The sequence below is a fragment of the Lathyrus oleraceus genome, chromosome 7, assembly GCF_024323335.1.
Source record: "Lathyrus oleraceus cultivar Zhongwan6 chromosome 7, CAAS_Psat_ZW6_1.0, whole genome shotgun sequence".
NCBI lineage: Eukaryota > Viridiplantae > Streptophyta > Magnoliopsida > Fabales > Fabaceae > Lathyrus > Lathyrus oleraceus.
In genome coordinates, this window is record NC_066585.1 from 186,851,169 (window position 1) to 186,867,289 (window position 16,121).

Sequence of the window (16,121 nt, forward strand, 5' to 3'; positions counted from 1 at the left end):
ACATAAGGTTCCTTCTTTTCTAGGGTTTCCTTATTACTCTCTTCCTTTTCCTTAGGTTCACTTTCCTCAGTTGATTTCTTAGGGTTTTGGTTTTCTATCCTTGGGTCAGACGGTCCTTCCACTTCCGTTCCACTTCTTAATATAATTGCATGAGCTTGGCTTCTCGGATTAGGTTGGGGCTGTCCAGGGAATGTACCAGTTGGTGCAGCAGTAGGTGCTTGTTGTTGAGCTACCTGAGATATTTGCGTTTCCAGCATTTTGTTATGGGTAGCCAAGGCATCTACTTTGCTTGCTAGTTGTTTAAGTTGTTCGCCAGTGTGTATGTTCTGGTTTAAGAAATCTTTATTGGTTTGTTGTTGGGAAGCTATAAAGTTTTCCATCATGATTTCCAAGTTGGATTTTCTAGGGGTATTATTGTTAGGATTGGATTTCTGATATCCCGGAGGTATAGATGGGGCTTGATTTGGAGACTGTCCAGGTGCGTATAAAGCATTATTACTCTTATATGAAAAGTTTGGATGGTTCTTCCAATTTGGGTTATAGGTATTCGAATAGGGGCTTCCTTGAGCATAGTTTACTTGCTCTGCTTGGATTCCAGTCAAGAGTTGACATTCCGCAGGAGTGTGGCCTTGGATTCCACAGACCTCGCAATTCTGAGTTATAGCAACCACGGCGGCTGGAGGTGATACATTTAAACTTTCAATTTTCTGGACCAAAGCATCCACTTTTGCATTAACGTGATCAAGGTTACTTATCTCGTACATGCCAGTTTTCGGTTGAGGTTTTTCCACCGTTGTTCGTTCGGTTCCCCACTGATAGTGGTTTTGGGCCATGCTCTCGATAAGCTGGTAAGCATCAGCATAAGGTTTGTTCATTAGTGCACCACCTGCAGCGGCGTCTATTGTTAACCTTGTATTGTATAAGAGACCATTATAAAATGTGTGAATTACTAACCAGTCTTCCAAACCATGGTGTGGGCAAAGTCTCATCATGTCTTTGTATCTTTCCCATGCTTCGAAAAGAGACTCGTTGTCTTTCTGTTTAAATCCGTTTATCTGGGCTCTTAACATAGCTGTTTTGCTTGGCGGAAAATATCGGGCAAGAAAAACTTTCTTCAACTCGTTCCATGTGGTGACTGAGTTGGAAGGAAGTGATTGAAGCCATCTTCTAGCGCTATCTCTTAATGAGAAAGGAAAAAGACGAAGTCGAATTGCCTCTGAAGTGACACCATTAGCTTTAACAGTATCAGCGTATTGGACAAATACGGATAAATGAAGGTTTGGATCTTCGGTAAGATTTCCAGAGAATTGGTTCTGTTGCACAGCTTGCAACAGCGAAGGTTTAAGTTCAAAGTTGTTTGCTTCGATTGCGGGCGGAGCAATACTTGAATGCGGTTCATCTTGCGATGGAGCGGCGTAATCTCTAAGAGCACGAGCTGGTTCTGCCATCTCGGTTAAAGAAGGAAGATCTTTGAGATCAGGAAGGTCTATAGGAGGGAGATTGTTTTCAGCACGATATTCCCGAATTCGTCGTAAGACTCGGAGATATAGTTCGATATCGTTGATTCGTAAATAGAGCGGCTCGCCTTGAGAGCGAGTGCGTGGCATACAAATCAACGAAAGAAAGAATAGAAGAAAAAGAAACCTTAGTCTCTACAGCGTAACGGAAGAGTTACGATATCGATTAAATAGAAGTCCCCGGCAACGGCGCCAAAAACTTGATCGCTCGACTGTGTGAGTCGAGAATGGGATACAAACTGCAAGTGCACAGTTCTATCGCGTAGTTTTAAAAGATATCGATCCCACAGGGACTTATGAATCGATATACCGTTATCTAAGGTTACTACGTAAATCTAAGGTGAAAATGTTTGATTGTTTGGGGGAAAAACTAAGAGCTAAACTAAGATCTAGATTAAATATTAATAAAACGGATATCGGTATGTAGTTCGTCAAAACTAGGGAATCAAGTCTTTGTCGGTTTCTTGGTTTTAAAATGAATCGTTTCGGTTAACTTTATTGGTTAAAGGTTTTATCTCAAACTCTCGCTCTGTTGAATAAACCATGATTTTATATTAATGTAGCTGTCACTTATAATTAAGTCAAAAATCATATTTTGAAAACAATAAAGTTGCAGAAACTCCTTTTAAGAAAATACTGACCGTTTTAAACACCCTTATCTCAAACTCTCGCTCTGTTGACTTAGGTTATATAATCAAATCCAAATGCTTAACTCTCGTCCTCACATTCAATCTTTAAAAATACTTTTTGGAAAAGGTCAGAATTTAATTAACTCTAAAACTTCCTCTCGCCCTGATCTAGAATTAATGCCTAACTTACACTGTCCAGTTAAAATCTCAAACTCTCGCTCTATTGGTTTTAACTTCTTTATGTCTTTTACTTTTGTAAAAAATCTTGTTATTAAACCTGTAAGTTGAGACCGTAAAAAGATTGATTTTGATTTTAAGTTTAGATAGACCGACTCAGTCTTGATCCCTTATTCTGCTTACTTTACATACCGATACCTGGGCAAATTAGCCAGACATGCTAAATAAATAAGAATTTATATCATGCATAAACAGACTCATTCCAGACAGATAATATAGATAAATAATAAAACAAAATATTAAGTAATGATTAAAGAACCTGAATGCGTAATACAATAGTCTTGAACACTCCACCACAAGCCGGTAGGATTTGTTCTTGGATTCTTCAATTAAACAGTAAATTAAATCAAGGAAATAAAACTGGAATATAACGTAAGGTTAAATCCGGTATAAAGTTGCACAATAGTTTCCGGTGTAGAAACTATTATGCGAAAAATATCTAAAAGCTAAAATGGGAAAGGTAAATTTGCAAGGGAAGAAGAATGTAAAGCTTGCAAAAGAAATAAATAAAATAAACAATGCTGGAAAAGAAAAATAAGCAAAAGCGTGAAAAGAAAATTTGGCAGAGCTTCGGCAATATGAGCGTGGAAAAAAACCGAGAGAGCTTTAGGTTTTTGAGATGGCTATTTATAATAGTGTTGGCAACTGCTTTCCGTTTCTCCCATTCTTCAACGTGGCTACATGCACGGCGTGGATATAGGAGACCAACTTCTCAACGTTCTTCTTCCAGTCTTTCTGAGGGCGTTACTTGCGCCAAAAAGGTAGTGGAATTGTGTGACGCCCGTCACACTATGTGTGACGTCCGTCACAAGGCTGTTTTGCGTGACGCTCGTCACGCACCCTGTGACGTCCGTCACAGGCACAACGTTGGTGACTTGTGCGCTTTGGGTTGGGCTTTGGCATTTGGTCCCTTTTCTCTCCTTTTTGCACCTCCTTTTCTTCCCTTTTTCACTTTTGCTTCAAAATGGATACCTGACATAAATAGCAAGGAAATACTGCATAATATCTGATAAAATGAGATAAACTAAAGTGAATGATAATATAATCTAATTGAATTAAGTCTTAAAATGTGATATAATTTCGTGTTATCATATACTGAACCTTGAGTGTACACGAAATGATATGTTATAATTGTGACAAAATCACGTCGCTTTCATCGATTTTAAAATAATCCGAGCCGATTTCAAATCACATACTTCTTGATTCAAAGTCGAGCCCATTTTCAAATCACCTATGTAAGTCGATCGCTTGTAAAAGCATCGCCATCAACCTCACATGGCTTACTCTTGGGCCTTCTTACAATGAGATCCATTCGGTTTTAATTAATCGATTAGATGGATTAATCACTAAATAAATTCAATTCATTCACAAGAATGCAAATTTTAAAAACCTCGATCCGACATCGAAAGTTAAATTAAAATACTTAATCACATCTAAACAACACCTCATTTGGAAATGGAAAGGGGGATGGTTTTGAGTTTTCAACTCCTCTCCTCGATTATTTGAATACGAGTTTTCTTACTCGGTTAGTCAAATGGTCGTCATTTCTAAATCATTTAAGTACAAATAAATCAAATCCGTTTATAACAAGAAACCGAAAGGGAGATAACTTTGAGTCTTCTATTTTTTCTCCTCGACTATTTGAATACAAGTTCTCTTACTTGGTTAGTCAAATAATTGTTGTTCCTATATCAACTTCCAAACTCTGATTAAATCAAAATATTTTCACAATATGCTAAATGAAAAGGGAGTTGACTTTGAGTTTTCAATTTCGCTCCTCAATTGTTTGAATACGAGTTCTCTTACTCGGTCAGTCGAAGAATTGTCATTTTTTACAAACATACAACTTAATCAAATCATTTCCACAACAAACTATACGAAAAGGGAGATGGTCTTGAGTCTTCAATTCCTCTTCTCAAATGCTTGGATATGAGTTGTCTTACTCAGTCATTCAAGTATTTGTCGTTTATGCTAAAATACATCAACCATACGCAAACTTATTTTAGAAATCACTTAGATGAAAAAGCTGTAAGAACAAAAATTGTTCTACAACAGATTCCTTGATTTTGATGATAACAAAGGATGAAACCAAAAATGGCACCCTAACGAAAAGTTTCTAAGTGTGCAGGATTCTAAAGAAAGAAGGAAGAAATCTGATGATGTCATCAGATACAAAACAAGATCAGATACAAAATATCAAATGATCAGAAGCATCTGAAGTGGAAACAATGTCAAGAAGTTCTAACTCTGAGCAAAACATCAAAGTATCAGAAGCATCTGGACAAGTAGTAAGCTCTAGAAGTTTTGACTCTGAACAAAGTTTTGTCTAACCTCAGAAGCTCTTGGCACTATCTGAAGAATCCATCAGAACTCACAAGAGATTAAACATCAGAAGCAAGATTCCAAGATTCTCCAGATACACAAATACTATGAGCATGGAATTGCTAATCATGAAAGAGTAACGTTTAAGTCAAGAAAAGATTAGCAAATGGATTTCCTAATTGAGAAAGAGACGTTAATCTCCAATCTCAATAAAGAAAATACTACTTGTGGTAAGTAGTCATTTCAAGAAGAAAAAGTCATCCTGCAGAAGCTATTTATGTGATGGCGTAACTTCATCTCAATATCCACCAGTTTCAACTACTACCTTACTGATCTATATAAAGGATTGCAAATCAACATTTCAAACACTACACATACAAGGAAAAATTATACTGAAACACCAAGTCAAGAAAAACACTCCTTCTCTCTAAGATCTTCACGAAGCTTTTGCTTATAACGTGAAAAACTCTTGTTCTTAATACTGTAATATTTGCTTTCTTAGAAGCACTCTAGATTACATAAATCTTTCATTTATTGTTTGTTGATTTCCTCAAGTGACTTAGTGTAGTCTGTAAACTTGAGAGGACTAAGAGATTTTTCTCTTAGGCGTTGTTTGTAATCTTTCAAGATTAGTGGATTAAGTCCTTGTTGAAGGCGAAATCACCTTGGCCGGGTGGACTGGAGTAACTTTGTGTTATAAGCGAACCAGTATAAAATCCTTGTGTGATTTTCATTTTGAAAAGCGCTTATTTTTCCAAACAATTCAAACCCCCCTTTCTTGTTTTTCTCACCTTCAAAAGAAAGCGGTCTAGAGTCTTCTATTCCCTTTCCTGACTCTTAGGATACGAGTTGTCTTACTCGACTATCCGAGTAATCGTCATCCAACCAAAAACATCTCAACCAATCAAAACATCCGACATATTAATCCAACTTGTCACTTCCGTATGACCAAAACTCTTTTCTAAAAGAACACCATTTAATCCTTTCTAATGCACATAACAAACCAATGCTTAAGCCTCCGCCGAGAGTAGACAAGCCAACGTTTAGCCTTTAGGATGCGATCTAAACAGTTGTCCATTAAAAAACACCAACTAACCGTAGTTCCCCGAACTACGAATGCTCTGATTTCCTTATTACACCATAAGGATACGTAGGCAGGAGATTGTTGTATCTTCGCGAGCACACTAATAAAAAACCTCCCCTTTCCCTTTTCGAGGTTCTAATCCATTTCTATTTTTAATAATTTTATAACCTAAAGATAACAAACAAACATAAATTAACACTCGAAACACACTACTGAACTAAAAGGTTCCCGTTGAGTACAACAGACGTAAGGGGTGCTAATACCTTCCCCTTACGTAGTCCACTCCCGAACCCGAATATGGTTGCAATAACCATTATTCTATTTCCTAAAGGTTTTATCGATATTTTCCTATCCCTTCATTGGGATAAATAAAGTTCGGTGGCGACTCTGTTCAAACATAATTTCTTCCGCGACCATCGCGAGAAATCGTATTTTTCGAGATGCGACAGTTGGCGAATCTGCTGGGGACTAGCTCCAAGCAAGAGAGTGAAGCCTAATTTAGTTCAATTGATGTATTGTGTGTTAATTTTGTTTATCTGTTTATTATTTATTATGTTATTATTATGTTGTCATAATTATTGTGATTTATTGACTATGTCTTATTTGGGGTGCTCTGGTTGGTGATACTTTGTGAGATAGGCCTCACCCAGACGAAACTTTGTTTGGGAATGTTATTTGCAGATGAGTTTTCATCATGACAATAACTTTCCTAGATATTGATTGATGACTTTGGGAACTTCTTACCTTTAGCATTCTACCAAAAGGGTTTTGTTTAGTAACCAAGAGTACCCACTCGCATGACCTATATATCAACCTATATGTGACACGCATAATATCATTCATAGCATATCATTCATACTATTTTATTTCCAAGGAATCTGAGTATCATGAGTTGCAGGAATTCAAGAAACATGGAATCAAGCAAAAGAAACATTTACTCCTTCAAGTTCAAAGATCCCGATCTAAGGAGCTTACGTAGCCTGGTCTCTCAGATACACCCTGTATACAGAATTAACTTTGGAAAGAATTATGGAAATTTGCTCAGCATCCTCAATCAACAAGTGGACCATACAACCTTGATCACTTTAGCCCAATTTTATGACTTACCTTTAAGATGCTTCATATTCCAAGACTTCCAGCTAGCACCAACGTTGGAAGAATTCGAGCGTCTTGTTAGGATTCCTATGAAGGACAAGTCACTATTTGAAGGGACAGATGAATCTTTGCCCCTTGAGGTCATCGCTAGTGCGCTTCACATGGGTGAAAAGGAAGAAAAAGACAATTTAGAGACCAAAGGAAATACCAAAGGGTTTTCACTAAGTTTTCTTTTGGAAAGAGCTCATACCCTGTTGAAGGCAGAAAGTTGGGATGCTTGTTACTCTGCTATTGCATTGGCTATCTATGGCATCATCCTGTTCCCGAATATGGATGGTTTCGTAGACATGACTGCCATTTGTGTTTTCCTTACTGGGAACCCAGTACCCACTTTGTTAGCCGATGTCTATTATCACATAAGTCATAGGTATACTAAGAAGAAGGGATTGATTGCTTGTTGTGCTCCTTTATTGTATCAGTGGTTTCTGGAACATCTTCCGAAGACAGGTGCTTGGGTTGAACAGTCAGATGTTAGTTAGCCTCAGAGATTGGGATCGCTCCGATCTGAAGATCTCTCTTGGTACTCAAAAGAATATATCAACGTAGACATCATATTCAGTCGTGGAGATTTCCCAAATCTACCGCTCATTGGAACTTAAGGATGTATAAATGCTAATCCAGTTCTATCACTCAGACAACTTGGCTACCCAATGGAAGGCCCTCCAGAGGCAAATTCTTTGGAAGCTTTCTTGTTACTTGACTTTGGGGCTGAGAATCTTAGCTTATTCCAGCGAATCAAAGAAGCTTGGAAAAATGTCAATCGAAAAGGGAAAGCTGAGTTAGGGAGAGCAAATGGGATTACAAAAGAACCATATTTTTAGTGGGTAAAGGAAAGGGTGCAGATAATTAAAATGCCATTCGTCATTCGGACACCTATACCTCTTCCTGAACCTAAGCTCACCCATGTCCCTATTGAAGAAATGGAGGAACTCAAGAACACCATGGCAAAGCTAGAAAAAGAGAATGAAGAGCTGCAGACAAAACTCCAACAAACCATCAATGAGAAGAACAATATGAAGTGGGAGCTCGAGTGAAAAGAGGCACAACTTTAAGCCCACGTAGAAAAGTTCAACAAGGAGGAGCATAAGAGAAAGAAGATCAAAGTGGGATTAGAGCAGGCTGATCATTGTTTGGATACTCTTAAGGGTCAACTACGACAAGCTCAGAAAGAATGTCAAGACAATGAGCGTTGGTGGCATCTGGCCACAAAGGAGAACAAGACAATAAGGGATACACTCGGGGCTCAAATAAAGGAACTCACCAATTCTGTTCGTCATGCAAAAGCTGAAGTAGATCAGGAGCGCCGACTTAGGAAAATAGCCACTGAAGCTTCTAGGGTGTCACCCATGGTATGGGGGGAGAAGTGTCGAGAAGTAAGAGATGCCAAGGAGTCTGTAAGCTATTGGAAGAACCAGCTAGAGTCATTACGCCAAGACAACTCCATATGGTTGAAAGAGCGAGACTATGTGATTGAAGATTATGAATCCTTTAAGAAGACCATAAACTTCTTACAGGGGGACAGGGATAAGTTTCGTGCAAAACTCGATGGGCTAGTAGGATTCTGTAATTGGGCAGCTAAAGAATTGCCATAGAGGTTGAGAGACACAGTCAAAGAGTTGAAAGAAGATAGCATTCCTCCAGTCATAATCAATTTCTTTCTTCTCTGCAAAGGGTTGTTGAAGAGATTCAGTGAGGAACTAGAAGAGCTTCAGGCCAGAAAGCCAGCTGTTTAATTTGCCTATGTCTTGTATTTTGTTCCTTTAACAAATGTACTTTTGAACTATGACTTGTTTTTTGGACCTCTATCTTATGTATTGGAATAAATGACATTTAAAAATTACTCCATTATTGCTATTCTAAGTATTTTTTGTTTCTTCGAATTACTAACAACTAATGAAACTCGAATGACTCCCTGGAAATAAAATATGCATAACATATTGTTGGTTGTAATCTTAAGTGTCGGGTTTTTGTTATCGTATCCACAGGGATTGTAAGATATCACCGCCTTTCGATGGTTGTATTAATTCTTAGCTTAAGGTATCAATAGGGTTTTGGTGTTTGTCACGGTATCTTGCATAAAAAGGTAATAAAATGCGGTAAAAGTTTTGGTTTGAATATTTGAGAAATATTGCCAAAGTTAGGGTTCAACGATCACTTTGCATGTATTTGTTCGGTCAACAATCTTATAAACTCCTTTAGATGATAAATTATTTGACAAAGTCCTCCCAATGTGTTTCTCTCGAACACACATTGTGAGTTTTCCCATTTTGATCCATTGTTTATCTCTAACACAATCTATCAAAATGACAACTTTTTGGTTCAACCTTATGGTGAACAAAATCATTCATTACTATCTCTAGATAACAAACAAGATTGGATGAAAACCTAGGTTAAGAGTTGGTAAACATCTCTCGATCATAAACCAACACAAAGAGTTTTCAATAAGAACAAAGTTTTCACCATATATTCACCATTAAAGAGTTTACAAATTAAGATCCTTACATTTACACACAAAGCTAATGATCATCTACATCTAACCTTGACAAATGGAGGACTTAGCTACTCATTTTCATGGTAGCTTGGTCGGCAAGTTTCGGAAGAAGGTTGATCAACATCCAAGTCGAATAATCAAGATTGGATGGGAATCCACCTTCTTTTTGTAAAAGATGGTTAAGAGATGAAGAGAAATGAAATCTAGGTCACAAAAGATTCTTGGAAAAATGCTGTAAAATATCTGGAAAAAGTACAAAACTAGGAAAAACTAGGTATGGCTCCAAAAAGTGGCACTTGCTACTTATAGAGCAGCTACTGGGCTGTCATGCTCGCTAGGCGAGCAGAATGGCTCGCCTAGCGAGCCCCTAATTGAGGCACCTGAGGCACCTGCGCCTAGAGAAACAGCCTATCTCAGACTGTCATGTTCGCCTAGCGAACAAAACCTTCGCCTAGCGAAGGGCACGCTTCAACCTTCGCTCCAGCGAGGTTGAGAGGTTTTGCTACTGGAATCCTCGCTGGGAACTCGCTAATGGCTCGCCTAGCGAGTGAGTGCTGGCTGCGCTTTTCACCAAGTCTGGACGTGTTCGCCACACTCCTCGCTGGAATCTCGCCTAGCGAGTGTGGTGATGTTTGCCTCTGTTAAATACTAGAGCATTTCGCTGCACGCTCGCTGGACGCTCGCCTAGCGAGTCCTTCGCCACAGCCCTCGCCTAGCGAGGAAGCTGATGAATGCTTGTTTCATTTGATCCCTTTGCCACATTTTTTGTGTCTTCATTTTCTATTATTTCATGCCTACTTCCTGCACAATAACACACAAATCAAAGGTACCAAGATAGATTATCATTGTATTGCATTTCATCTGAAACAAAGGTGGTTTCGACATTTTAGCAAAGAAATGGAGTGAAAGATACCCATATTTGATAGCTCAAATAAGCACTTTTGGGTATCTAACAACTCTCCCCAACTAGATTCTTGCTTGTCCTCAAGCAAAGTATACCTCTTGAAGGACAAGAGGATTTGCTTTAAGAAAATGGTTTCTCCGAAGTTGGATAAAACGGCTCAAACACAAGCGAATCAGCATATACAAGTTTCCAACGGTTCGAATAAAATAATACACAAGAACTAAAACTTAATAGCAATGCGAAATATTTATCTATCTACAACAATATTATTCTGAATGAATCACCCTATCTCTCCTCTTCGAATAAGGAACGAAGAATTTACGCGTTTGCAACCGCGGGAATAATCTCACTCTCCAACAAATAATGGAGAAATCAATTCGATTCATACAATGTCTAACAATTATAAATGGTAATGTGGAAGCACGAAGATCACTAAGGGCTTTTCGGTTGAAGCTTGGTCAGGTTAACAAACAAGGGTCATTTCTAAGGCCATTGAAAACGAAATTGCCGATGCAAAAGAGACATTCACTGTACATTATTCATACATCTCGACTTCGTTCCATTTGTTTCTCATTTGAAACCTTCACAACTCTTATTTCACAACTCAATTTTTATTTTTCACTATTTTTCTTCCAAGCAAGCATTCATTTTCATTCTTCCTATTATTGTTCTTTTCTTTCACATCATATTTACAAAACAGATGTTTCTTTTCTATATTTTTATTTTCAATGCTTGCTCGATTTTTCTTTTTTTCAAGAGTTGTGGTACTTACCGATTCTCCCCAACTTATTTCTTACTCACCCTAAGTGAATGCTCTTAACTTTTTACGGCAAAAGAACAATAATCAAGATTTTCCGGGTTGTAAAAAAAAAGATTTTTGAAATCTCGCTTTATTTCAAGCGGAGATTCAACTGTTTAAGCTCAAAGGGGTTAACGAATACTCTCTCTGCTCACAGGTAAGTTGTTTTTGGATGTAGTTGTGCTCGATAGAAAACAAGTGCCTCGATCATTTCTAATTGCTTCCACATATTCACAATAATAAAAGACAAAGCATGAATCAAATGAATCAACAAAACTTATTAGAATCCAGCATTTAAGTGTACAATGGAGGTTTCCTCACAATTTGTGGTTTTAAGTCCTAGATGAAACATTCATTTAATTATGTTGCAAAAAGACAATACTCAATTACAAAAAAGAGTAAAGTTCTAAGTGCATTCTAAAATTCTAGCCGGAGGTAACCATGTACCTTAGCCTTATTCACTTGTTAATTCTTATCATTGCCATCCAAGCTCGGATGCACCTTCATTGGATACTTCTTTGAGGAGCAACCAATCTAGAAGGTTTGCCACTTAATCAACCAAAAATTTATTAAAACAACAAAATTTAAAACAGAAATAATAATATAAACTTCAAAATTTAAATTTGTTCGTGGGGGACAAAACACCCCAAAAGTACAAAGCCAAAATCAAAATACAGAATTCTGGAAATACAATCAAAATAAAACATAACAATAAAAAAATAAAAACTTAGCCCTCCAAAGGCTCAGAACCCTCCTCACTACCGGCCTCAGAACCGGTAGCCTCATCATCATCATCATCATCAGCAACACCACCAGAAGACGCACCAGCGCCCGCCCCCTCACCATACACAGGCCTGTCCACAGGCCAGTTAGCGTTAAGCAGAAACTGCTCACGCGTCATCAATGCATGATCACCACTTCCCTGCAGCTGTAACCGCTGCATAGAATCGTGCATATCTATCATGGCACACTGGGTTGCCGCCATCCATTCCCAATTGTAATCGCAGACAGCCTGCAGGTAAGGATCTGGTCCAGGAGTAGAAGTACCAGGACCATCAGAAGCCCGGGTACTCTCTGCAGCTGCACTGCCTCTAACATTCTTCGCCCTGCAATACTTGGCCACATACCTGTCATCAATGGGCGACGAGATCCTTACCCGACCCCTTGAGGGTAGTCTCACCCTCTCCTAAATGCACAAACTCATGATTAAGCACGGGAAAGCCAGGGGACAATTCACACGAGCCCCCGACTTTAGCCCGCTCTCAATCACGGACTTAAGCTCATTAGCAATAATCCTCGCCACATCGATCTGGACGTTGGTGAGGATACAATGGACCAAATGTGCCACTGGGATCGGCACGGTAGAAGTGTGGGACTTTGGTTAGATGTTTGTCAGCACCATCAGCAGAATCAGTTGAGCCAAGGGAGTCATGTCCTCCCTATGATACCTCATGGGAACCCCAGATGGGTTCAGCTCAACAGATTTCCCTCTTAATAGCAGGGCGACAGAAATGGCTTCAATATCCCGGTGAAGCCGTAAGTTTGTGTGGTATGTGTCCCTCTCTTCGGCTCCCAGCTGGAGCGGTTCACCTAGGACTCGGTTAATGGCATCCCGATCAAACGCAACGGGACGGTCGGCCACTCGAGATGTCCAAGTAAACGGCTCGTCATCATCCGGTAGTGCGTTCGCATAGAACTCACGTACCGTTGCGATATCATAGTGCTCGAGTGGGGAAATTAACCGATCCGACTTCTTTGTGTCAATCAACCCGGCGAATGCTCTGTTTGTGCCTTGAGGGTTGATGATGAATCTCTTCTCCGGTAGAATTTTCCGCTTCTCCAAAGCAATGTACCTTGCGGCCTGCTTCGGGCCGACAAACTTGTCGGTATCAAACTGTATTGTTACGGGACGGGAAGTGTTCCCTCCCTTTCTCTTCTTTGAAGCGCCGGATCTAGATTCCATCTGTAAAATCATAAAGAGGAAGCAACACACACAAAACAGATTAGACAGCAAAACCAGAATTCAAAGAACTATCATGCTCGCTGCTACTTCGCCTAGCGAAGTTGCAGCGAATGCTCGCCACTGGTTCGCCTAGCGAGTGCTAGCGAACCTTATGGGTTTTTGGGTTCTGCAGCATTTTCAGAGAAATCTTCCCAAAACCCACATTCTAATGGTTTCAATTTCAGAACCTAATGATATATCAATTAAAGAAACATTCTATGCTATTGGTAATTACAGATTCACATGCAAACCTAAAATTCCCAATTGCAAAACCTAAAATCCCACATGCAAACCTAAAGTTTCCCATACCAACAACTTCATCCTAAATGACATTCAAATCGGAAATAAACAGAGTTCAAACATAAAGAAATTGTATTAGGCCAAACCTTAGTTACACGGATTGATTGAAATGTGAAGTGGAGTAAGGTTTGCAATCTTCCAATTTGGGTTTGAGTGAGTTGTTTGTGAGAGAGATGAAAATGAGAGAGTGAGGTGAGTGTTCGGTTAAATTGCCTCAGCAGAGTTGCAAAAACAGAAAATTTGTGTTTGGGCCAAAATGAGTGGCTTGCTGAGATTTTAAATAAGTGTTGTCACGCAGCGCTCGCTGCTGCTTCGCCTAGCGAGCAGCTTAGCGAATCAGCTCGCTACTGCCTCGCCTAGCGAGCATCAAGCGAGCATGACAACAATTGCCTTTTCAAAGGCAGCATTACAGGTACTTTCAGCATGGTTCTAACACTTGGAAACCCACTACAACAGAACAGGAAAACAGTAAATACTTACAATGTTGGGGTGCCTCCCAACAAGCTCTTGTTTAACGTCGGCTAAGCTCGACGGTGCGATGCTCACAGAGGAGCATCCAAAGGATTTGTGCAGCTTCCGCTATCCACTTTGTTGTTTGAGTTTCCGGGATCCATTTTGTTGAGCAACTTCCTCAAGGGCTTTGTTGTCTTCAAGAGGTTCTTGATGAACCTTCGATAAAATCTGATACCACCCTTTTTCGGAACTATTTGTACAACGCTCACCCATTCACCATCTGCGATAGAACAATTCATCCCGGCCTCTACTAATTTGACAACATCCTTCTTTCTCAGCACCTGCATCAATTGATTCTCCTCCTTTGTTGACAAAGTGCTGCTAATGATTACTGGTTTGGTACAGTTATCACCTAGGAACACATACTTCAAATTTGGCTCTAGTTTTGGCTCCTCCACTTTCTTTGTCATATCCAAGCCTTCCCTTGTTTCTTCATGATAGACAAGTTCTCCACAAGCCTCTAATTCATGCAACAATGCTTCCATCTCTTTTCCTTTATTTTTGGTCGAACTTTTGTAGACTCCGATAAGAGATCTTTAGGAAGGATTAGAAACATGAACCTGGTTTGCGACCTCCACTAGCTTCTCCTTGGTGGCATCGATTCGGAAAGAATCATGCTTCTCATTAGAATGCTTTTTGGCTTTAAAAAGATGGAAGGCTACCTCTTCATCTTGGACCCTTACTTTCATCAAACCGTTGTCAACGTCAATCATCATGCGCACGGTTTTCATGAATGGTCGGCCAAGAATAAGTGGAGCATCATCGTCCTCTTCCATATCAATAACAATGAAATCAACCGGGAAGAAGAATTTATCAACTTTGACTAACATGTCTTGAGCCACTCCATATGGTGCAGTGGTAGACTTATCAGCTAGTTGTAAAGTCATCTTAGCAGGTTTGATATCAATATTTCCCAATCTTTTGACAATGGATAGGGGAATTAAATTGATGCTAGATCCCAAGTCAATCAAGCCATTACCCGTGTAGGTGTCTCCGATGGTTACCGGTAAATCCACTCGTCCCGGATCAGATTCCTTCCTTGGGAGAGTTTTTTGAATGATGGCACTACATCGTGCATCAAGCAAGATTGTCTCAGGTTCCGTGTGCCTCCGTTTTTTGGTAAGTATGTCCTTCATGAATTTGGCATACTTGGGCATTTGCTCCAAGGCTTCGGCAAACGGAATGTTGATTTGTAGTTGTTTAAAAATATCCATGAACCGGGCGTAATGCCGTTCATTCTCCCTTTTGGACGGAGCATGAGGATAAGGAAGGTTTTGGATTGGAGTAGCGCTCACTACCTCCTTTCCTTTAGCAATTCTAGAACTCCTCCATCTAGGCTTTTTTACTGGCTCCCCTCTTTCTTCATCACTCTTATTTTTCTCAATCTCCACACTTTTTTTCTTTTCAACTTCACCATTCTTTTCGTTATTTTCAACTTCTTCCTCCTCATTCCACTCCCCCACTTCACCATCAACATTTTCCTCCAATATTTCCTCCTCATTTTCTTTCTTTTTCTCTCTTTGTTCACTCTCAACTCTTTTGTTATTCTCACTCATCAACTCCTTCCCACTTCTCGTTGTGATCGCCTTACAATGCTCCCTAGGATTTGTTTGCGTGTTTGCCGAAAAGGAAGGACCGGTTTGTTGTTCCGCGAGTTGCTTAGCAAGTTGCCCAACTTGAGTCTCGAGATTTTTTATAGCCGCGTCGTTGCTTTTTTGATTTGCCATTGACATTTGCATGAATTGCGTCAATGTGTCTTCCAACTTAGAAGTTACGACCGGCGGTTGTTGAGGTATATAAGGATTTTGGGGAGGGTTTTGACGGCTAGAAGAACCACCTCCATAACCTTGGTTATGGTAATAGTTACTCCTAGGTTGGAACCCTTGGTTCCCTTGGTACTGTTGTTGTTGATTTTGAGGGTGCGGTTGATAAGGTTGTTGTTGTTGTTGTCTCGGTTGGTAGTCCCTTTGGTTTGCCATGTAGTTTACATCTTTGAATCCCGGAGGTGGACAGAATCCGGTGTCATGCTCACCTTTACAAAGCTCACAACAAGCTATTTGTTTAGCTTTAGACGGTTCTCTCAACTCTTTAATTTGTTGCGTTAAGAGTTCCACTTGTTATGAGATGAGCTTGTTTTGGGCAAGGATGGCATCGTTCGTCCCTAGCTC

The 16,121-nt window shown here is 39.6% G+C and overlaps 1 pseudogene; it reads left to right on the forward strand.

The window, feature by feature from the left end:
• Positions 1–963: 963 nt before the first annotated feature.
• Positions 964–1,063, forward strand: LOC127109106 (uncharacterized; annotated as a pseudogene).
• The last annotated feature ends 15,058 nt before the right edge of the window (positions 1,064–16,121 follow it).